This window comes from Cynoglossus semilaevis, chromosome 8, assembly GCF_000523025.1.
Source record: "Cynoglossus semilaevis isolate Cse_v1.0 chromosome 8, Cse_v1.0, whole genome shotgun sequence".
Classification (NCBI taxonomy): domain Eukaryota; kingdom Metazoa; phylum Chordata; class Actinopteri; order Pleuronectiformes; family Cynoglossidae; genus Cynoglossus; species Cynoglossus semilaevis.
This window is the reverse complement of record NC_024314.1, coordinates 3,066,180-3,089,219: the sequence shown is the minus strand read 5'-3', so window position 1 is coordinate 3,089,219 and position 23,040 is coordinate 3,066,180. Positions and strand designations below refer to the sequence as shown.

The window sequence follows — 23,040 nt, the reverse complement described above, 5'->3', positions numbered from 1 at the left end:
ACGTGGGGAGGGGGGGGCATGATTTCTCTGAACAATTACAGCAGCTTGACATGGCAAACATGGATGTCAGAGCTTAATCAGATGAGAAGTGTCACAGGAGGCACTGTGGTGTAAATGAAGCCACGTCATCCGCAAATTCCTCCATTTCCTTTGTTTGTCTCTTCAGAGTCTGACTGTCAGTGATCAGTTAGGAGGTGGAGACGTGCAAATGGACGTGTTCAGGAAAAACAGAGAAACTCTGCCGCAGCAGTGAATGCTTCCAGTCGGAGGCTGATGCTGGCCTCCTCCCTGCTCCGGCCTGGCAGCAGACACCCTGCAGCATCAGACAGGGATAAATCACACTCCCATCTCCAGTTTGAGGATGGCCAGGGGAGCAGCGTTCCATAAATCACACTGATATCAATAAGGGGAAGTGTCAGTGCTCAACTCACAAGGTGAGGGTTGTGCAGGGCGATGCAGAAACCACTTAAGATTGCTGGTAACAAAGTTTTGCCCCAGCCCAGTGGCAGATTATTTATCAATCTAGATTAATGTGCCCACACTTATTGCTTTGCAGGGCGAAGTGGGGATCTCTATATTATGATGCACCGTAGCACAGCTACCATCAGTCACACATGAGACAGATGGGCCTGATGGGAGCCACAGTGCTACCTGACGGCCCCTCAGTACTTCATTACACAGTTTCTTTCTTTGAACACGTAGTTTAATTACCAATGCATTAGGTTCATCAAGATGGCACGTGATGGAACCTGTTCAGAACAGCTGAAGCTCCACATTCTACAGTGGATGCTGGAGACACTCCACAGAAGACCACCATCAGTGTTTCAAACTCATTCCCCAAAACATAAACAAATATATGTTATAATTTAAAAAAAAGAAAGAAGATACAGCCAACGGGTTCAATGTCCAATGTATTGCTGTTGGTGGTGTGATATCCAGGTCTACAAATCTGATTTGTCCAGGACAAACAATGATACTGGTCTGGGATTTCAGGTCAGACCTGGAACAATCAATATAGAAATCACAAATCCTGGTTAATGGAAAAAGGGTTTGGCTTTTTATGTAGAGACTGTTGGGAAATTAAAGTAACAGGAGATTTGTACCTGTATTATACTCCTTTACAGTTATAACCATTTAAAATGGGAAACACAATGCTGTATACTGGAGCCTAGCCCCCTCCCCCTACCCCATCCCCCAGACTCTGAAGCCACTCCACTCCTGCACACTGCAATTCCAACAAACCTGGGGCTTTTATCATCGAACAAAAACAAAAGTCCCCAATTTGGAAACCCTAATATTATATTAATACTACGCTGATTTTTTGAATCAAAATATATTAACACCAAGTGCTCGGAACCAGTCACTGCTCCTTCCTCTGCACCACGTCCAAACATAAACCAGTCCATCTGCGTAAAAAGAAAGGAAGTGAAAGACATACACGGAGGCGAATTGCAGCGTCAGGTGTGAACTAGTCGCAGCCTTGCTCTCTGCTTACTCATGGGCCGACCTTTAGCCTCCTCGCACCATCTGTGACCTTAACCCTGGGAGGTCATTGGTCAACATACGGCACCAGTTTCTGGCTCCTTGGAGACCGTGACAGAGACGTGTTCACATGTGGGTTTAGATTCTCTGTCAACTCTGGCCGTTAATCTCTTAAAGGGATCCATAATGCTTCAGTAAATGTAGTCTTCATCTGACCCAGTGAATGATGACATGTACCGACCGTGTCATCTCCCTGTGGGGAAACACAAGTCCTCCCACAGAGGACGACTGGCACGGAGCTTCATTATCACATGTGTGCCCAGCTCAAACCATCGTTCTCCCTCGATTCAAAGAAAGCTGCTGAAATAGCCTGTCAACCTTTATCAGTGTCAGAGTGGGACACATGAAGGAGGACACAATCTATCATCTTCATTTACCCCGGTTTGTTTTAAAAGAAGTTCTGTCACGACCAAATAACCACATGAAAAATGTACAACTACGGAGACAGGCTCAAACAAACATTGCAGGAAGGAAGATGAAATTCGTACGCGTTTCATTTAAATGCATTGAATGCATGACAGCTGTTTTCTAAAGGTCACATAAGTGTGATTATGTGTGATTTGTCAAAAGCGGACAGTGCAGCAGCAGTCAGTGATAAGAAAAAAAAACACTTTTTAGAAGAATTTCTGTGTTTAGCGCTGAATGTGCTTCTTTTCTCTCACTCTCTTTTCTTCAGATAAAAATAGTGCAAAATATAAAAGACTGACCCCAGACAACTGAATACGCATTCTGGACAATGAAAGTAAAATGACTTGATTTGTCCATCATGACAAGGAAGAGCTTCAGTCTTTCTGTTGTTTAAACTTGTTAAAATAAGGAACTGAGGGAAAGTGCTGTTATGTGACTGTTGTTTGTGATAAAACTAACTCCTCGTCTGCGACAGAGGGAGAACCTGAATAATTGATGTACAGTAGGTCTGGCTTTTTTATTCTGTCTTTAAGGATGTGTACCAACATTTCTGTCACAGCTGGTTTTGATAATCCATTATCTTCAGCCAATCCTGCGAGAGTTCTTAAAGATTTACCATTCAGTGACAAATAGAGCTGCAGAAAAGGTCAAACACTCTGTTCAATAATGGATTTGTCAAAAAGAGAGAGAGAAGGCTGTTTCAATGAGACGGTTTGATTAATGTCATTGACTGGTCCTGCCTGCATTTCACTTCCTCAGCCTGCTGCTTCATTTACAGACCTCACTGCTACACCTGCTGGCCATTTGGAAGCAATGCTGCTGCTGCACCATTTGCGTTGGTAGGATGAGCAAAGGTGTCAGAGTGATTTGAATGTAACAATAAATCTAAACCTAATCTAAAATCACAGCCTCTCATCTCCGCCGCTGACATTTGACAGTAACATGTCCATCATCCCGTCCGTCCAGTGCACAGACATTTCCTGCTTTGCATAAATCCCGTGGCAGGCTCTCATTTGTATGCCTCAGCTTCCCCGAATCTGTTCAAACAAATAGACCAGAGCTTCAGGACGAAGAATGGCGCCGTGTTTGACAGGCAGCATACAGGGGGCAAATAGTGCAGCGACACGAGGAGGGAAGGTCATTCTGAAGAGAGCCACTCGTGGCAGATAATCAACACTGGCAGCAGCACACATTTGCATTAAGACGGAAGCATTTAAAAATCAGTCTATGTCCCTAGAAGAGACATATCCTGCAGCGAGGAGGCAGCGGTTCTGATGCTGCTCCTCCCCTGGATTCACGTTTTAGTTCGTTAGTGATTTCATCGTCTGAATGCAGCTCTTGACACCATGTAATAAAATGTCATTAATTCATAAAAAACACATTATTTGTTACCAGGGGTTTGGTCTAAAAAAATAAGAAACACATCTGCTGGGTAGTCTGTTGTCAATATGTCCAGAGGGAAAAAAAAGAAAATCTATCTAGAGGTCAGATGAAAATGGACACACTGGTTCAACGGGATAAGAAGTGACCAGCTCAGAAGCCTGAGCAGGATCTCATTGGAAACTAAGAGTGAAATACACTCAGGCTGACCATGAGACAATATGGATAATGAGCCTGGATGTTAAGGTTATGGGACCGGGACTGTCTCTGTCCACTATCAATACTACTGAAGAAAAACACACCATGTCAGAAAAACTAAATCAACTAAACCGACTTTTTAAATGTTGTTATTCCGTCCCCAGATCTTTGGTGTCCCAATCAATTAAAGCGGCCCAAAAGAAGACCGAAGGGACCCGTCCTAAAAGTACCTAAATGTGCCGTGTAATGCGGCCGGTGAGTAATGCCTATCACATATCATCCATTTGGTTGATTCGATTGGTGAAAGTAAACTATTAACAAGAACACCGAGTTCATGTGGCTCTTATTTCAATTGAATGTATTTTTTTGAACGCTCACGACCACATGGTACTCAGCCCAAGGCCCACTGAGGGAGTGGAGTAACTTTATCTGCCTCTGCTGCTCACAGATGCAGTGCTGCCCGGGGTGATTGTGTATCAAGGGAAGCTGTAAGTGTTTGGTAGGCTCAGTGTGGCTTCTAAGTGCTATAAAGCCATGAGGCTTTTCCTTTGTGATGCATCTCAGTTACAGAAAGTCTTCATCTCAAATTAACTTCAACCATACAGTGCCAGTGCGTGGAGTTACTGCAGCCGTTCAGCCTAATGTCTCATACAGTGGCTTAATGCATAACCGACCACAAGTCAGACTTTCAACCGTCACTTCATTAGGAAAGCTTGCTGCAGTGAATCACAAAGCTACCGGCTCGGGCGCTTCGTCCTGCAGCTGTTGCTACAAAACAAACTACAACATGTCACATGTCACACCGAAACCATGGAACCGACCAATCACTGCTCACCAGAAAACCAGACTGCATGCATCCAGGAAAGTCTTTGTGATAATCAACAAAAATTAACATGTGTATCTGTACACATGTAGGCTGTAATGTATTGACTACTGTGTTAGAGCAACAACAGAGGAATCATTGGATATACAGTACAGTGTGCATCATTCTGCCCCATGTTAAAATGCAGTCTCATTACAGAGGTAGCAGACGACTTTATTCAATTGGACAAGGCCATGACTGCTGCTGGAGGTTTATCCTGTTAAAGGGAGTTGTTTTCCCTCCACCGTCAGTGTCTGTTCGGTGTGGAAACTCCTGAGTTTCCTTCTACTACCACTCAATGCCTTGGAGATAATGCACGTTGTGGTTTGGTGTAATCCAAACACGGAGGCAAATTCAACGAGACACTAAAGTGACATTTTCTTTCACCACTTGTCTCTCTTTCCACTTCACTGCTGTGTAACATTGCACAGACAGAAATAGTTCCTTCTGCTAATTAGGTGAAGATGGCAGCAGCTCCGTGACAGGCGTCTGAAGTTATGTGTTGAAACTTCCTCCGTATGACATCACCAGATGCTGCTAGTGACATCAAGAAACCCAAAGCCACGGGTGAAGAGACATCAGACGTTCAGAGTTTGGTTTCGCAAAATACAAGACAAGAGCGGAAGAGATCTTTAAAAAAAAAAAAAAAAAAAAAAAGCTGCATTCACTCTGGTTAGAACAGACGAAATCAGATCAAAACCTTTTGAACTTTTTACATATATCTTTGAACATCTTTAAATATCTTTAAACTGAGGACCGTTATTTTCCTCGGCCTCCAACACCTAATGAACGGACACATTCATATGCAGTCATGTGGTTTTTCTGTTGAAACCCCATTTCAAATGTTAAAAAAAACTACAAAACACCTGATCCTGCCCTGAAAGTGTCGTCACGGTAAAGAATAAAATGGAACGCAGGCTCCAATTGTCAGAAGTGATTGTTGATGTGGGTCTCAGTTTTCATTCTCGTCTGGGGAAATATGTCTGTGAATTTCACGGTCACTGATAACAGCGCTGCTTCCATGAAGCGGAGTCAGATCGGAGACAAATCCTGTCCTCTATGAATTATGCATTGTTCCAGTCCTGCATTACGCCGTGCGCCATCATCATGTTCCCTCTCACCGTGTGAAGAACTTCTTTGTCCACTGTGAATTAGCAGCACCTCGCTAATCTCCTTTCATCTCACCCACTGACATCTATGCTGTTAACATGTGAATGGCTGAATACACCAGTGGAACTGACAGCTTTCAGGGATGGAGTGGGCTGTACTACCCCTTTTTTTATGTAAGCAGAGTGACAGAGGAAAGTGATTTAATCCTGACGCAAGTATGACTTCAGCAAGTGACATTGAAGCGTGGAAAATGTGTTTGTTTTTTGAAGGAACTTTTTTTTTTACAGGAACATTTATTTTTCCAGTATGGACACAAAACTTTTTTCTGCGTCCTAAAGCTGCTGTATTGCTCTTAGCGTTGTTAGCTGTGACTCCAAGAAAGAAAGAAATAATGACAGAATGACAGAAAGAAAGAAAGAGTGGACAGCACCAAGGAAAACATCTTAAATTACTGGCTCCTCCAGACGAGCCCACCATCAGACATTAGATCGCTCTCAGACTGGGACTGATGTTTGATTGAAAGTGCAGACAAGACGAAGGGAGAACCCCAGAACCAATTAGCGCGTTAGCTTGCCACTGACCCCTGATAGCTATTTGATGACCACCAATAAATGTCTGTTAGACTGCAGCCACCATCGTTCCACACGTCAATCAAGCGGCTCTGGCCGAGTGTGATGGAGCGGCAATTTACTGCTTGACTCACACACAGTCATGTGATGATTGTGGTTTTAAACAGAGTATGAAAGATGATAGATGATACGGAGTCGAAGTGTCGGACGGCATCCATGTTATCTTTTCATTTATCGTTATCACTTCACTTATCTTACATATCAAAAACAATGAATGGTGTTTTGTTATTTATATTAATAATTGGATACCTTTGATTAATTAGACTTTCATTGGATGTGATGAGCGTCACAGTGAAGAAACTGTTACGTTCTCATTTCTCAGACCAGATATTAACACAGCAGCTAAAAGGTAAGGTGTGAAATAAAGACTGCACATCTTTAATCAGGTGAGGGTGCAGCAATATTATGTAGATGGAAACACGGAGGGTGACCTGCAGTCCCTCCCCTCTGTGAAGGTCATGAGCCGATAGATGACTTCTTCTTTCATCTGACTTCCTGCTGTCCACATTAGCAGGCTCGGTCTGGCCGTGCTAGCATCAGCAAAAAAAAAGAGACCACGTTCTAGTTTCCTAGAAGACAGCAAGGATCAGTAATGATCGAGTTTCAAAGGCTGCTTTTAATTTGACCGTAACTTCACTATTTTCTGACTGAATTTACATTAATGGTCTGAAACTAATATTGGTTATTTTTTAGATAAGTAATCCATTGGTTAATTTTCAATAAACTTTGATCTATTACTTTTAAGCTTATTATTACTAAAATATATTTAGCTCAAGCTTTTTATCTTTTTCAACAACAGCTTTGTGTTCGCAGCAGATATACATTTTTAAATTGGTATTTGTTCAATACTTAATTGCACGTTCTTTTTTATTTTTATTTAAGTTTATTGTAGGGAACAGACTGGTGAATGAGAACTCAGCTCTCCTCATCTAAATGGATGTTTCTGTTCTACACTCTTCAGTTTGACTGAACATGTTTGGTCATTTATTCATCTGTTGTATTTGTCAACATGGATAAAAAAAGAAAAAGAAAGACATTTTTAAGTCTGAATCTGCAACAGTCTAAACCAGGTATGGGCAAACTAAGGGCCGGGGGCCAGATGCAGCCCATTCGGCTTTTTAATCCGGCCCGCCAAACTTTTCCAAATTATATAATTTATTTATATTATCATTACATTATATAATACTTCTGCCTTTTCCCTGCAATACCCACATTTCCCCAATAGATGCGTAGAAAATGATAAAAGCATTTTAGCATTTTAGCCTTTATGCATGTAATTTTTCTTAGTTCACATGAACGCTCCATCTATCTGCTCCTGACCCGGCTCCTGTTCAACTTTAGGACAAATTGTGGCCGTCGAGTCAAAAAGTTACACGTGGTCTAAACCACTGACTCTAATAGACCACCCACAAAATCACTGTGGCTTTACAAAGTAATATGCTATTCTTCAAAGAACTCTTCCTGTCAGCATTTTTTTTTTATGAAATAGATTGTGGGGGAGGGAGAGGCAGCTGTTAGCTGAGCCCAGCTGTCAGTGAGGCCTGCAGAAGATGAGAGGGGAGGAGCTGGAGCCCAACAAACCTGTGCAAACACGGCCCCTGAGGAACAACACTTAAAAGAATTCCCTCAAAAGCACAGATGATAACTTGATGTTTCTGCTTCAGAGTCTCTGGCATATTTCTACTTCCTTGTGCACATTTTATGCTAATTGCTGTAAGAGAGACAAAGCAAAGCGGATTGAATTGGCAGAATCAGGCTCTCGACTGCACACTGAGATTCATTAAATAAGAAGAGATTCACAGGATGCTGTGGTTCTGTTGCCTTTCGCCAAAATGTGTGTGAGGCATGATGGAAACAAATGTCCTGATTCTGGCTGAATGGAAATTCATTAAAAACTCTTTTGAAGACTAAATGATTTTCTCCTGTAATGATTATGACAAAAAGGAATGAAGAAAGAATTGTGCAAACTTTAAATGGCACTCCTTAATCCTTGGATTTAAATTAGCCTTTGATGATATTTTAGCAACACACCGTCACTAAGAAAAAGACTTACAGAACAGACACAGAACACTTAGGATTCGAGCCTGAAGGCTTTCAGTTTTAACAGGCTGATTTTTCGGAACTGCTTTAATGATAAAAAAAATTTAAAAAAACATTAGCAATGACTACACTGTAACACGATCAGGTTTACATGTTAATAACTGCTGCTCTTCAGGACATAAGTCTAATGACCACTGCAGCTTTTGTCATTTTCACCCTGAACAAATTGGGAAAATTCCAACGACTAGACAAATACAAAAGACCTCACAGAGCAAACAGTAGAAAAAGAACCTGCTCAACATTCCTCAGCCAAACCTGGATCCACTCTCCTCCGCCTGCAGCCTCTACTACGCTGTATTTCATCAGAACTACTTAGTCTGGAGCTAACCACCGTGTCCACCGTCCGGCTGTAAAGTTAGCAGCATTAAGATCAAATGAACTACAAGACAGTTAGATTATCCTGAAGCTGTAGACCCAAATGCTTTTTGAAGTAGCAGTACATTTGGGATGGAAGAGAAATTAAAAACACTATTTTGTTGCTTTGTTGGCACGGAAACAAGCCTGACACTGCAGACACAAACACCACTGTTTACCTCACTGGCCACAGAGAGAGAGAGTGAGGAAAAGGAATGTTTGACTTCAGCGAACCTCGTTAGCAGCTGATATAACATTTAAATGGAATCAAGTTGGACTTGTGTGTGTGGAGATGGGTTGTTGGGTGGCTAAGTGGGTATTTAATGTTAGGTTATGTCTTCATAACATTACGCAGCAAGGGAGATGGATGCATTTGTATGAAGTCAGCTGGGAATGGACCCGTGGGAAGAAGAATTCATGGTGAGAGTATATTTAAAGATGATACAGTGAAGAAGAACAGCTGATTTCACAACACCACTTTAAAACAAAGACCACGAGATGAAGGCGTAAAATGTCAGTCTGTAATCCATCTGTTGCTGTGACCCACGGGCAGCAGTAACGTGATGATACCGGCATCAGGTTCCATGAACATTCCACATACTGTACTTAGGAAAAAGAAAGCATTGCGTCACTTGCTCTAATTCTTTGGTGGATTTGTGATAGCAAGTCCTGACAAAGACTAACAGACAAACTGGCCTCCACACCACTGTGTGAGGACACTCTCCTGGAGTCATGTAACACACCAAAATTTCTTCTTCTTTTCTCATCACAGCTGCAGTGGCCGTTGATGTTTGTGAGTTGGGGTGACTCAGATTAGACACAGCCCTCCTTCTGTAGCTGCGGGCTGTTGTTAAACACCCACACACACCTTTGGGATGCAACCATTTTCCTCAGACCTCATTTTCCAACTTGACAACACGGATCACTCTCATCATCATAGCCTCCAGCACTCAGCAGTTGCTGCCCGAGGCACATGACTGGTCAAAGCATGAGTAATGGGACTGGAGAAAAGCCTGGACATTGTTTCTTTACAGTGACAGCAATGAAAGGAATGTAGACGCTGAAAACGGCACATCCATACTGAAGAGTACGCCGCGCAGCACCACAGAGAATGGCACGCTCAGATGGACGACTGAAAGCCAGCGTTTTACGTTTTTACATCCAGAGACATGGTCACGTCTCAGCCTCTCTGCACCAGTGACCAGCACAGGAGTTAGGCTGCATCAATCACACACTGACACATACAAGCTGCAGGCCAGAGGAGACCAGGGTTCCTCAAGTCCAAGACACATTCAGAGACACAAATCACCACGTTTGTCTTTGAAGAGATGTCAGGGAACATACGCCGAACGTCAAGCTTCAGAGAGTTCGACTGACTCGGAGAGCGAAGAGCCACTCGTTTTGTCTGAATATGTGACGCGTTTGGTTTTTTTTTAACAGTCTTTAAGCCAAATTGACTGCTCAGACAAAGAGAGTTCTTTTTGACCTCCTGAAATGTGAGTACCGCAGACCTTTGTGCTTGTTTATGGTATGATTATGAGTCCTGTCATCCCCTAAGTACCACTTACACTGACTGTGTCCCCTTTGTGCAGTTTGTGCTTTACGGCCGTGGAATCTCGACGGATGAAAAGAGCCAGTGTCCTGTGGTCACAAGCCATTTTACTCCACTAAATTTTGTGTCAGCACTTCCTTCACCAAAAAACACATTCATAGACCTGGTGAAGTGTTCCTCAAAGGAGAGTCAGAGAGTAATGGGAGCACTCTTCCACTCCGTTTGCCAGTCTCTATCTTACAGGCCACAGCTGCATGCTTCTGACCAAGCAACTGTGACAAACCTCCACCTCTCTGCAGCCTGGGAGCTGCAAACGGCCTTGAACAGCTGAGAGAGGCTGGCCAGCCGCACACACACACACACACACACACACACACACATATTTGTGAGCAGTTCATATTGTCATAATGTATACAAATACAATATATCCATAATCTGTAGATTCCTGTTGAGACAAATACTCTGTATTGTTAATATCAACTCATTATATATTGATTTAAAAAGAGGAAAGTCTTCATTCCAATTCAATATAAAAACTGTGAAGTCCACTGAGGCAAAAACAAAGTGTTGGGCCATAACAACAAAATTGGTTTGATTTGACTGGACAATTTTAAATTGAGAAAATAATCAGATTATGGTCAGACACCTGATCAGCTCATCTCAGAAGACACGACACGATGAGCTGTTTCCATAAGAACTGATCAGAATGATAGTAAAGTCATTTCAAGCCATTTACTGTGAGTAGGATCCAGGATGTTTACGTAAGACTTTCATTCCCATCAGGCTTTTCCCCTGATTATCTGTTCCCTTGTAAACGATGGTAGCTATAGTGTCAAACCAGACTGTCAGAGCATTAACTGATTGGTCTGCACTGACTGCACATGTGCCTCCAAACAACAGAGTTTACGTCACTGACGATGTAGGAACAGGAACCTAAAGTGGGTTAGAAAATGATAACGATACCTCACTAGTTACATCTGGGTTTTTACACAGCTTACACAGTACAAAACAACATGTGGTAATTCTGATCAAAAAAAATCTCGAAACACAAAACAAATCCTGCGGGTTTATCCTTCCACAACTTGTTTTAACAAGAGGAAATCCCACAGAGGTGCTGGATAATCAACATGAAAGCACTCATATGGAGGATGCACGATAATAAAAGATAATTTGCTACTGGATGTTTCACGTGGTCGAAGTAGAAGTTTGCTTGCAACAATCTGAAATCTATTCTATGCTTTCCACAGTCCTGTGTGTGTGACACATTCATATGTACAAGGATCATACTCTGAATCCACTCACCATGAGTAGACTGCAGGGAGGTCTCCGAATCTTGCACAGAGGTCAGTGAGGAACTACATCCCGCTGTGTGGATCCACAGTCCTGGTCACTCAGCAGAAAAGACGGACGACAGTTCTCTAGAGGAAAAAATGATTAAGAAACGACTTAATCTGTAGTCCTACAGAGACACAGCAGACATGCAGGACGGCCTGTCACTGTTCACTCTTCAAAGTGGAGCAGCGACAAGGGCGCGTTGTCAAAGGGCAGACTGGAACAGTAGACACTGTCTTCATGGGGTGTCTGACATAATGTCCTGCATTCAGTGACATTTCTGTGTGGGAGACCCCGGTGGTCATGTGATGAGAAGAAACATTTTAGATTTTAGAATAAAACTAAGCTTCAAGCTGAAGGTCAAGTCAATATGTCACAAGTCACCTCCCAAAAATAGGACAAGACTTAGTAACAGTGCCCCACTCTTATACTGGGTTAGTTTATTTGTTTAACTAGTAGAGAAGTAAAGTTTGAACAAAGTACAAAAGTTGTTTGTATTTCTTTCATGGTATCAGCTGTGCAATGAAACGAGAAATAAAAAAAAGAATGACTTTCATTTGCAGAGGCCTGTGTTTTTGGCAGTGAGACCAGACGGGACTAGTTTTAACCTTCACCACGAAGAAAGGACGATTCTTGCTAAATGAATCCTCCTGGTCAAATTGCCATGTTGTGTTTTTTTTCTTCTCTTTTTCTCTTTCTTTTGTGAGTAATCAGATGATCTCTGGGTGTAAATATTTACTAGTAGAAAAAGAAAATGCCAGTGAGACACAGACAAGAAGCACTTTTGTTTTCACTGTTCATTTACACACACATACTTGCATAATCACAACCCAATATGTCCTCCTCATTCAACCCATCCACGAAACCAGACGAGTGCAGGGCAACACTTTACTGCATCTGGGAAGTGGGGAGTTTTTGGGCGCTTGCTCAACAACAAAGCTGTCTGGCCGAGGCTCTGGGATTTGAACCACAATCCTCCAAACATAAGCCCTGCTCGTTTAACCACTGGGCTGTAACTGCTGCCACTAAAAGTTAAAGTGTGAGGTGAGAGGAGGGCCAGGGCGTTTTATACAGCTAATGAAAGTTACTGGATTGGATGTCCTCAATATAGACGTGAGGTTTAAATATATATAATTATTAAAAATAAAATATCTATGTTCCGTTCTCACCTAAAAAAACAAGGTGCACCTGTGCCACCGTTCCATCCTGTGTCAACACAGTTAGACTCTTTTTATGCAAAAAGAACATGGAAGTGTGAAGAGGAAGCTGAATGGCATTTGTGCACAATAGACAGACTGCAACACCGTAATCATATTTCCTCCAGGGTGTCATGCTTTGTTCCTTTTCTAATTATACGTGGCACGGTACACTCTGTGGGGGGAAAAAAGAAGAAAAAACTGCTTAAGACTTAATCTGAGTTTTGCACCGAGCTGCCAACACATTAATTAAATATAGACAATCAATAAGAGTAGGAATAATCAGAAAATGAAAATAAAGAGGGTCATAGGCTCCTCAGTCACAACCAGTCTATGACTTTGTTACATTCTTTGGGTGTGAACAAACACTGAGCTCATGTCTCGGTTTATTTGGGTTTATTATACTCTTTTTTAATGTATGTGCAACAGTGAGTGAATGAGTGGAAGCTATAAAAAGATCACTACAAAAATAAATGGCAGGTCAGCTCCTCTTGTCTCTGGGAGGTTGCCGGGTCACAGAGGTCGGGCAGCTGTTCCCTCCAGCAGATGATGATTATCAAGGACAGGAGAGCACCACACCAACCTGTGCTATGTGGACTGTGGGTGTAAAATCTGGCACGCAGTCATGTAAAAACAGACGAAAAGATCGAAGAAGTGTCACAGCCCATGGACAGACAGTCCAGTCGGGTTTTAATCATGTGGCCGAGTACACGCTTCCCATTCGTCCACTGGGTGTGTGCATTATTAACAGAAAAGGCAGAGAAATTAGACCCAAACAAACGAGGCGGCCGACCCTCCAACTCCCTGCTCCACTGATAAACACTGACATTCAAGTGTTCCCTCTCATCTCGGTCTCACAGGCCATGAGTGTTTAAGCTTTTGTTTTATACAAATGCCTCTATGTAGAGGCAGCAGCCCATGTGTGCCTACTAATCACTGGCTAAACTGCCCTGCTTCACTTCATAAAGAAAACACCGCTTTGAGACACTTTCCAGAAATAGGCAATCGTTCGCTCCGACCAGGCTCCAGGCTCACGACGACGTGTCCGACTTCCCCCTAGCCTTATTTTCTATTCAATGAAGGTCTGAGAAGTGAAACATAGGCCACTGTGGACTGAAGGGTAACAACTGCACTCCACCACCGAGGCCCTCATAAGTCACAGTGTAATGGCCGACACTGCGGATTAGGAAAACAAGTCATAGTGATTTTACAGCAGGAGTCAGCAAAAATGTCTAATGTAAATGTTAAGAAAAAAAAAAAAAATCAATAGAATATATTCCACTTTTAAGTCCACAGTCACATGAACTGCAGTGAAAAAAATATATACATAAATATATACAGTATATATAGATATATCCATCCAGGGAATTAAGTCTCCAGCTACTGCTGCATCCACTGCATACTGGTCTTTAAACTTCTGTGTGTAAATATAAAATGACATCTCTTCACCTCACATTATGACATAAACACAGGTTCTTCACTCACCCTCTATGATATGACTTTGTATTCTTTCATACCACATCATTTACTGGAAAACCCTAACCAACAGTACCACAGCAGTGGCTGCAGTACCACAGCAGTGGCAGACTGAAAGCCTGTAATGCATAAACGCGACCGGCCAAAGTTTTCCTAGAGTGACATCCCACTTAAACCAAATCCTATTAGGATTGTTGTTGCATCAGCATGTGACACGTAAGTGCTCCAGAACTGCAGTTTCCATTACTCATCTCTGGTCAAAATGCAATTTCTGTCATGACACTGTGGTCTTTACACTTAAAGCCGATGCAGGTCTGTCTGAACTACTCCACCCTTCGATGCCCTTCAATCCCCGGGCTAAAAACATTGAATGCACCCTACGGCAGATTATCACACTGCCTTTTATAAAATGTCACGGCTTAAATAAAACCAGCATGGGTCCAAAGGAAGTCCAAAAATAAATGTTTATAATTTAAGAAATCAGGGGAAAAGCTTATCCTGTCATCAAGTTCTGAATGACAGTGTTTCTAACCAATCTTCCCACAAACACCTGCCATATGTCACAGTACAGTCATCAATGCATTAAAGCATTCAGATTCTCCACCGTCTCTGCTATTTTCACCACCGGCTTTTTCAGTGCACAGCAGGAACAATAAAAAATTTAGTCTGAAGGCTGCGCCGGAACAGGAGGCTGAAGTCTGTGAAGCACTGAAAATGAACTGTGGTTTAAGGCTGGTGTAGAGCACACACACACAAACACACACGGTGAAGCCTGGCCTCTGAATTTAACCCATCCATAAAGCACAGCAGTGGGTTTATCTTTGCTGCGCCCGGAGAGCACAGAACTTTTTGTTGGTTGCAGAGGACGGGATTTGAACTGTGATCCTCTGAACACAAGCCATGAAGCAATGCTTAAGGCCACGTCCACACTGCAGGTAAAAGAGGTTCTAAATCAATTTTTTTGCCAATATGTGACCCATATGTGTGTCTGTGTCCGCAGCTCTACATGAACCTTTGTTACAGCAGGTTCACAGTCTCCTCAGTCTAAATGACAAGAGGATGGAATATATCCACGTCTGCAGTGGCATCAGCACAGTGGGCTGGATATCAATTAGCCACTAATTAGGCAGTTCTAAATGGCAGTCCCTCTGGCATCCTGCGGCCCACTGCGACAATGGCTGACCCTCACCTCAGGGGTGGGGTCGCTCTGTGAACAGCTGTCCATCTCAGAGATTCTTTTTACAAATATATTTAAATACTGTTTTTACATACCTTTTAATAACTAAGTTATTCTGGTGGGATATTTATCTGCAGTGACTGTATTGATGCAGTAAGTGCAGGAAGTATCACGTTCCACAGACACTGCACTCGGAGTACAACTCATTCATTTAGAACTGCACTTATTGTACAAATACAGGCAGCCACAGAAGTCCATTGAAGTACAACTGCAGTTATGAGTGTTTTGGGGAGGGGGTGGGGGTAAAGAAGGGTTGCATTCATCTGAGTGTGAGTGTGCTGCTGTTTATTGACTCACCCGGACTCACGCAGCTCTTCTTCATCCCTGCCCCTTGGTGTGCAGTTTAGGGTAGAGGTGGCGTGCAGTATTTTTAGACGCTCTCAGAAGGGACTCTTTGTTCTAAACATTCACACAATGAACTCTCACGCCTGAACAAGGACACATCATTGTTCGTGACTGGAGGCTGAGTAGCAAAACACGTATCTACCCCAAAACAAGAAAACTGTTGAGGGAGGAGGGTCAGGTTATTGACTCTTAACCAGAGGTGGGTAGTAACGCGTTACATTTACTCCATTACATTTACTTGAGTAAGTTTTCAAAATAAAATACTTCTAGGAGTAGTTTTATATCAATATACTTTTTACTTGTACTTGAGTAAATTCATGAAGAAGACACAGTACTCTTGCTCCGCTACATTAGGCTATACTGAGCCCTCTCTATTCATCCAGTATCTCTACTTTTATTCTGTCATAGAGAGACGTGCTCCCAAGGCTTTACCGCGTGACTGTGTTTAACCAATAAAACGTAACCCTTGCCGTGCAGTCTCGTCACGTGACCATACTAAATCTCAGCGACGGGACGGGTTAGTTTAGCGGCTACTGTGCTCGATATCCACCGTCTTTAATAGCAAAAAATGGAAGAATAAACGGTCGGCAATGCAGATATTTTGGATTATATTTTTCATGTATTATTTCATTGATTTTTATTTTGTATTGAAGTACTTGAATTTACCTAAAGTTTATTTTATTTTAAGGTATTTTATTGATTTGTTTTATTTTATTATTTTATTGATAGGATCAATTCTCCTCTCTGTCATTTTTGTCTAGCTGATTGAATGCTCATTAAGAAATAATTCAGATGTTACTCAGCAGTTTCTCAGTACTTTCATCTAGTTTTTACTCTTACTCAAGTAATTAGTACAATTTTTTGCTACTCTGCCCACCTTTGCTCATAACTAACCCAGCTGCTGTGTACTGTATATCTGTAACATAGTCATCAGGTAAAACTGACTACACTGGTGGAAAAATAGACCTCCCCCATCTCTCCCCTCCCTCACAAAACCCCTCCCTTTACACACATTTGGACCAAATTAAGAGTCAGTAGAACATTAACTGGGCCAAAGGTCAGAGTACAGGAGCAGACCCCTACAGCTGCAGGCATCATGGTCAACAAGAATACATGGGATTGAACTTTCCAGAAAGCTGAACACATCTTTTGTTATGTGTTGCCTGAGTCAAACCGTCTTCAGTCGAAGACAAAAGTGGGGAAAAATGAGGTCATGTGTAGCTCTCAGCGTCTGCTTTGACTTTCTATGGCTGAGGGTGAGCAGCAGAGAGGTGAAGCACAGTCAGCTACAGTTATATTATGATGATGGAAGATGTTGCTGTTTTAACAGTATTAAATCTAATATTCAGATATTTCTCAGCTTCTCCGTTCATAATAACATCTATTAGTTGTCTCTCAAGGGACTGTGTACTTTTTTATTAATTGTGTATTAACAGTCACATGTATCAGACCATAAACCATACCCTCCATAAAATAATAACATAAAATGTAATAGTTCAGCTTCTGTTTTATGAACATCATTAAGAAAATCATTAATAATAATTATAGTTGAGAATAAAAAGACAAGGTCGTCACAGCAGCCTCAGGAGAAGACAGAGGTAAAGTTTGGCCTTTCTTTTCCACTGAGATGAAAACTGTTGTTCAGCTGGAGCTGCTCTCTGCTCAGATACCTTGTCTTCCTATCATTGGCTCTGACGCAGAGCATCTCATCCTATCAGCAGCAACACAGACCAAAGCAAGTCACAATAAAAAACAACTTGGAAATATGGCACAGTGCAGCCCAGTGGTTGGGTTTTGTGATCACCTGTACACCATGGTTCTCATGCATTACTACACTAGACGGGTACAGGTAAAACCCATTGGATATAACACCAAAATTAGATGAAAAATACAAAAGACAGGGTCAAAATATGCAAGTTTGAGATGTAAATTTACAAGCATAGATAATTATTACATAAAAATGTCACCAACAGAAAGGACTGAGTAAATGAATCCAGAATTTTCTGCACGGCAGGTGGAAACCCAACCACAGGTTCACTCTAGCCCTGCTCTGGTCAATCTTTGCACTAAAAACATTTGTATTATTTTTCAATCCACTTCTCAAACAGTGATTAACAGATGTTCTGTCAACAATCATCAAACATATCAACCTGACCATATGAAACTGGGAATAAAACCCACGGGATTAAAGTGATCACAGGCTGAACTGGACCATGAGACGAGAATGAAATATCGCAAACAAGATGAGAACCTAATTATTCCCCGCTGATAAGATGATGAGACGCTTTGAGTTAAAAGACATGTTCAGACCCATCTAGATGTTTTCAGCAAAGATGATAAAACGGAAAACGCTCAACATTACGATAAAAAAGTAAATGTATTGGTTAAAATTAATTAATTTGTTACATCAAACATTTTAATTTCTGGATCTGGATTTGTTTCTCTGCAGCTCCACACATATGTATATATACTCTGCTCACGTTTGTACTTCTTGCTGCATGCTGAAGTCTGGAGCACGGTCCTCATCAGTCTTAGTGGACCTGACATCTTGGACATTGTGATTTGCAGCTATGCCTGCATTCCTGTTGTGTGATATAAAGGCCGCCATTGACTTCAGACAATGCTGCTCCTCACACGATCCTCCCACACACGTCGTCACACACCCTTATTTAGCACACAAAGCCAACGGAGGCAGCAGCATTGGCAACAACAACGTGTCCACTATGTTCCACGGTCACTGAAATGTCTGGCAAATTATAATGAAGTTAAAACCCACTAATGCTTTCTGCACTTCACACAGCCCAGCCCGGGCCGTCTCCCACTGCTCTCTGAGCAGAACACAGTCAGCGGAGGAACAGTGGAACCTTTTAGATATGACACAACACAAGTGTTTCATTGACAACCTAACGCCAGCCCACAGATCACATTACACGTTAGCCTCGGCGGCTGCGGCACTGTCCTGGCATTAGGTAGGTGGCATGCTGGGAACTCTTTTTATCTACTGATGAACCTATTATAGCACAAAGCTCAAATGCACAGCTTTCAGGAAGGATAGCAACAATGGTGTTGTCGGATTACAAACAATATTATTTGAAATTGCAAAATCTTTTTTTATTAATATTTTGACATCACATAGAAATAAATGTAAATTTAAAATTAACAGCTGGATTATTTTATGCACTTTTACATATATAATATAAAATCTGCAAGTATACAACCAACATTAATAATCTAAAAATGTACTGTGTTTTTGTATGTTGTATGAGAAGTAGTGTATGCATTACTTTCCATTTAGCTAATAGCTAGTTAACAGCTAATAGTTCATTCTGTCACCGTCTCAGGTTTCAGCAAAGCCGCTAATTAGCCGTTAGTCTCAAGGCTAAACTGTGTAGAGTCATCATATATCTGCGAAGCACATAATGTTGCCTATTGATTGTCAATGGCTCTGTGTCTGCGCTGACTCTTCTTAAATTTCTACACATCAAACTAAGCAGAAGTTGGCACAGCGGATGCACAAGAGAGATGCCCGGAAAGGAAGGAAACAGCGACTTGACTGGATGTCTGCGTTGGTGTCACATAATATCCTCCTGACCCAGACTTAGATCAACTACAAGCTCTGAGTAATATCCCAGATAAGCATGTAACAAACGTAGGCAGCACAGAGGGATGTGGAGAACAGCTGGATGATGGCAGAGAGACATGAGAATCTATATGGAGGATGTAAAACTGCATTTAACAATTGATGGCGGAGTCACAGAGGTCAGCTTTGCACAGACAACATTACAAATGGAAGGTTGCCCGTGTCATAGCTGTTGCTTCTACCATGAGACAGACATAGCTTTCAGGCCTGATGAATACTTTGTCATTCATCAGCCATCAGCAGCTGGGACCACATCAAGCAGCTGCCTAATAGGCTAACAGGAATCTCTGGCTCCCAGGAGGCACGTTTGAGTGGCAGACTGATTGGATTCAGTCGCCTCGTCGCTCTTTTGTTGCCCAACTGCTCTGCCATCTTGGCAGAACCAGGTAATGTCGTGTAATTTAGGCGGCAGCACTTTTGAAATGTTGCATGTAACACTTGTCCAGAGAGGAGTGATTAACTTGATTTCATTAAAAGCTGCAATGCAGCAACAGAGCCTCCCGGTCACAGCAGTAACTGCCAATATGAAATATCTAGGCTAGAAATGACTTCCCACACAGCCCAGCCTCAGCAGAACTGAAGGGCCACGCTCACTCAAATGCATGTGAGTAAACGTGTTGCTGCACGTCAGCACCTTTCAGGCCTTATTAGCTTTTTAAAGATTATTTTCTGCACCGACACAGCGATGTTGAAACAACAGAGCGGCACCTTAACTGTACTGCGGGGGCATTCACAGGCCACCTGAGCCAGCAGCTGTACTCCATTTACACCTGGAGGGTTTTCAAACGTTTGCAGCGCTTTGTCGGAGTTCAATGTTCATGTCACAGAGAGTGAGAGTGACCACAGTGACAATAGTTGTGATTATAGGTATGTGTAGCCTTTCGTGCTAACTTCATGTCTTATTCAATAGATTTAGCCAATAGCTCACTGAGTAGCAGTTAAAAAAACGACTGACACTAAAAGGCGGCACTTCATTGGCTCCAGACATGCCTGCAGCCTTTTATCTGCACTGATTAGAAACAGCAGATCTGGTTACACACCTCCTCTTCTGGGACATGCAGTAAGGCCAGTGCACACATGGTTCAACCACATATACAATACTGAGCAAAACTTTTAGGCAGGTGTATGCCTTTACCCCCCTTTTTGCAGCATTTTTCAGTTTTAAGTGTCCAAAGCAGATGGAGAGAAGCTGGAGGACATTACACTTCAGAAGGCAAGGCTTATTTTTTTCAACAATTTCTACACCAACAGCCATTCCTCGCTCTACTGGGGTTCTAGGCTGCTGCACCTGTTCATCCAGGGAAGAGTGCTTGTTTCATGTCCAAATGTTTAAACATTTTAGAAACTAAACATCAGTCAGTGTTTCAGCTCCGGGTTTTCTAGATTTCTCTCTTAACATCAGTCCAATGTGCACTCCACTGTACAAAACACAAAACCACATTAGAGACATGATATATGAAGGGACGAAATACGAACAGAAAATAAAGCATCAATCTCACCTCCAGATATATACATATATACTATGTAACTGATGCAGTGTCCTGGCTTCTTTTCTTTCTTTCTTTGTTGGTATGAATGTGTACGTGGACCTTCATGTCTGAATTCTCTCCCTTCTACACAGCAGTAGCTCAGAGACGACAACACTTTGATCCAGCGCTGTATTTTTGGTCGAGCTGCTGGATTCTTTTTTGTACGGTTTATATTTGACACCTTTGAAGAAGAATAGGCAGCACTACGTACAAAAAAAATACAAAACAGCCTCAGTGAGCACCACTCATATCTTTTCTAGTCAGGCTTTTGTCAAATCCAACAGACGAGGTTGGTCCACAGTCGGTTGGATATGGATTTATACAAGTTAATTTAAGCATCAAGTTCTTGTTCAGGGTTTCTGTGTTAAGGACAATAATGTCCTTAACACAGAGATGTTATCAAATCTTGGTAATATCTTTGGGCAGCTCTGTGGTACTACAGTACAGAGGTAACCATAATAACCTGCTAATTAAGCTAACATCCACAAATAAGTTCACTTTCATTTTTCAAGCTAGAAAATTCAAGATAATGTTCTCTAATATATACTTGAAAACTTTTCTGCTAATTGTGTTGCTCACTTTTAGCTACTTGACCCAGATTTTAGCAGTCTTCTTGGCCAAAATCTTTTATTTTACATTGGCTGAATATTAAATGGTTCTTGACTGAGCTCATTATATTGGATTATGTTATTATACAATTGATTTTGCAATACATGATTAGTATATTACACATAAAACATTGTTTTGTATAACAGTAATAACTGTATTTATTTAGTACATTTTATTATTAATTGTATATTATAGTTAGTTAAGTGCATAAACTAATCCAGATAGTATCGGGGATCACAGGGGTAGAGATTGGCCCCCAGGTATTCACACCTCGCTGGAAAACAGCCTGGACATCCTTGGTTTCGACCTTTTCCTGCAAATATTTGAAATAGTGCTGCCTGGTTGTGGTTTTCCAGGAAAGCACTCTCCTGCAATAACAAAGCAGCAGGAGCTGTGTCAAGTGGAACCTGGTGCAAAGAATAACCCGGAACAACCTTTACTGTTTGAGAGTGAACCCAGAACTGAAAGGGTCGATTCCACAAGACTTCAGGATGATAATCCAGTCGAAGACTCTGTCATGCATGTAGGTGAAGAACTGTGGATGAATTCAGCCAACATGTCACAGATCCTCAAACTGTAGAAACACTTTCTGATACAGAGAAGCTGATTTTTTTTCCCTTTGACTTTTTTCACTAACAAGACAGAATGAGGTAAAAAATATATATAATTATATACTTAAAGAGCCGTGCCAAAAATTGTGGGACAAGCCTGGGGGAGAGTCTGTCCCTTAATAACAGAAGGTAACACATCACCTTTCTTAACTTCAAACAGGGCAATTTCCCTTTTAAAGTCATACTTTAATACTAAATATACGTGTACCTATTTTTACTACGCAGCCATTCATCAACCATGCCCGGTCCCCTTTGCTTTGCATTTCTTCTGTGTCTGCCCTCACCACTCATGCAGGCTTAAATTAACTTAGTGGCCAAGAAGGGAATAAATTATGAGCAAAATATCAATTTCAATTCCCGTTACACTGCAATTTTTCTGAAGTGATGATCGTGCTCTTCATGCTACAGTGCACACATGGGTCCCTGATTATGTACGTAAACTGAAAAGCCAAGCATTTCATTCCCAAAAGACGTGCCTGTTTCCTTGACTGTTCTTTTCTGATTAAAAACAGCGTTATAAAAGAGAACCAATTGCCTCAGCGCTCGGGGGCATGAATCAAAACATCCCCGAGGACGACACCTTTATTCCCTATAAACGCTCTCACATTTTCTGTGTTGATAAGATTCAGGGAGCGACGACCAGCGCAGCCTGGCCTAGCCGCAGCTGCACACCAAAAAAAGGCATTTTTGCCTCATTAAAAAACACACCATTCCATATCTGAAGCAACAGTCAAACAGTCTGGTGCTGTTAAAAAGTCTCTTAATTAACTCCAGCCACTTTAAAGAACACAGAGCTCAGTGCCAGATAAAGCTGGTGTATTTGTTAAGAGGATAAGCTGCGTTAAAGTCTCCATAAACAGCTGCGGCACACGCTTCAAAGAAAGCTTTAAACTGTTTAACGTTATTATTTGGGGTTTTATAGCCCACTTT

The 23,040-nt window shown here is 41.9% G+C and overlaps 1 protein-coding gene across 6 annotated transcripts in view; it reads right to left on the bottom strand.

The window, feature by feature from the left end:
• The window catches only part of tanc2b (tetratricopeptide repeat, ankyrin repeat and coiled-coil containing 2b), a 115,702-nt gene that overhangs the window by 88,911 nt on the left and 3,751 nt on the right, over positions 1-23,040 (bottom strand). For all 6 annotated transcript variants that reach the window (XM_017034114.2, XM_017034115.2, XM_017034116.2 and 3 more), the window contains exon 2: positions 11,438-11,553. The gene's annotated coding sequence lies outside the window, so the exon portion shown is untranslated. The remainder of the gene's footprint in view (positions 1-11,437; positions 11,554-23,040) is intronic.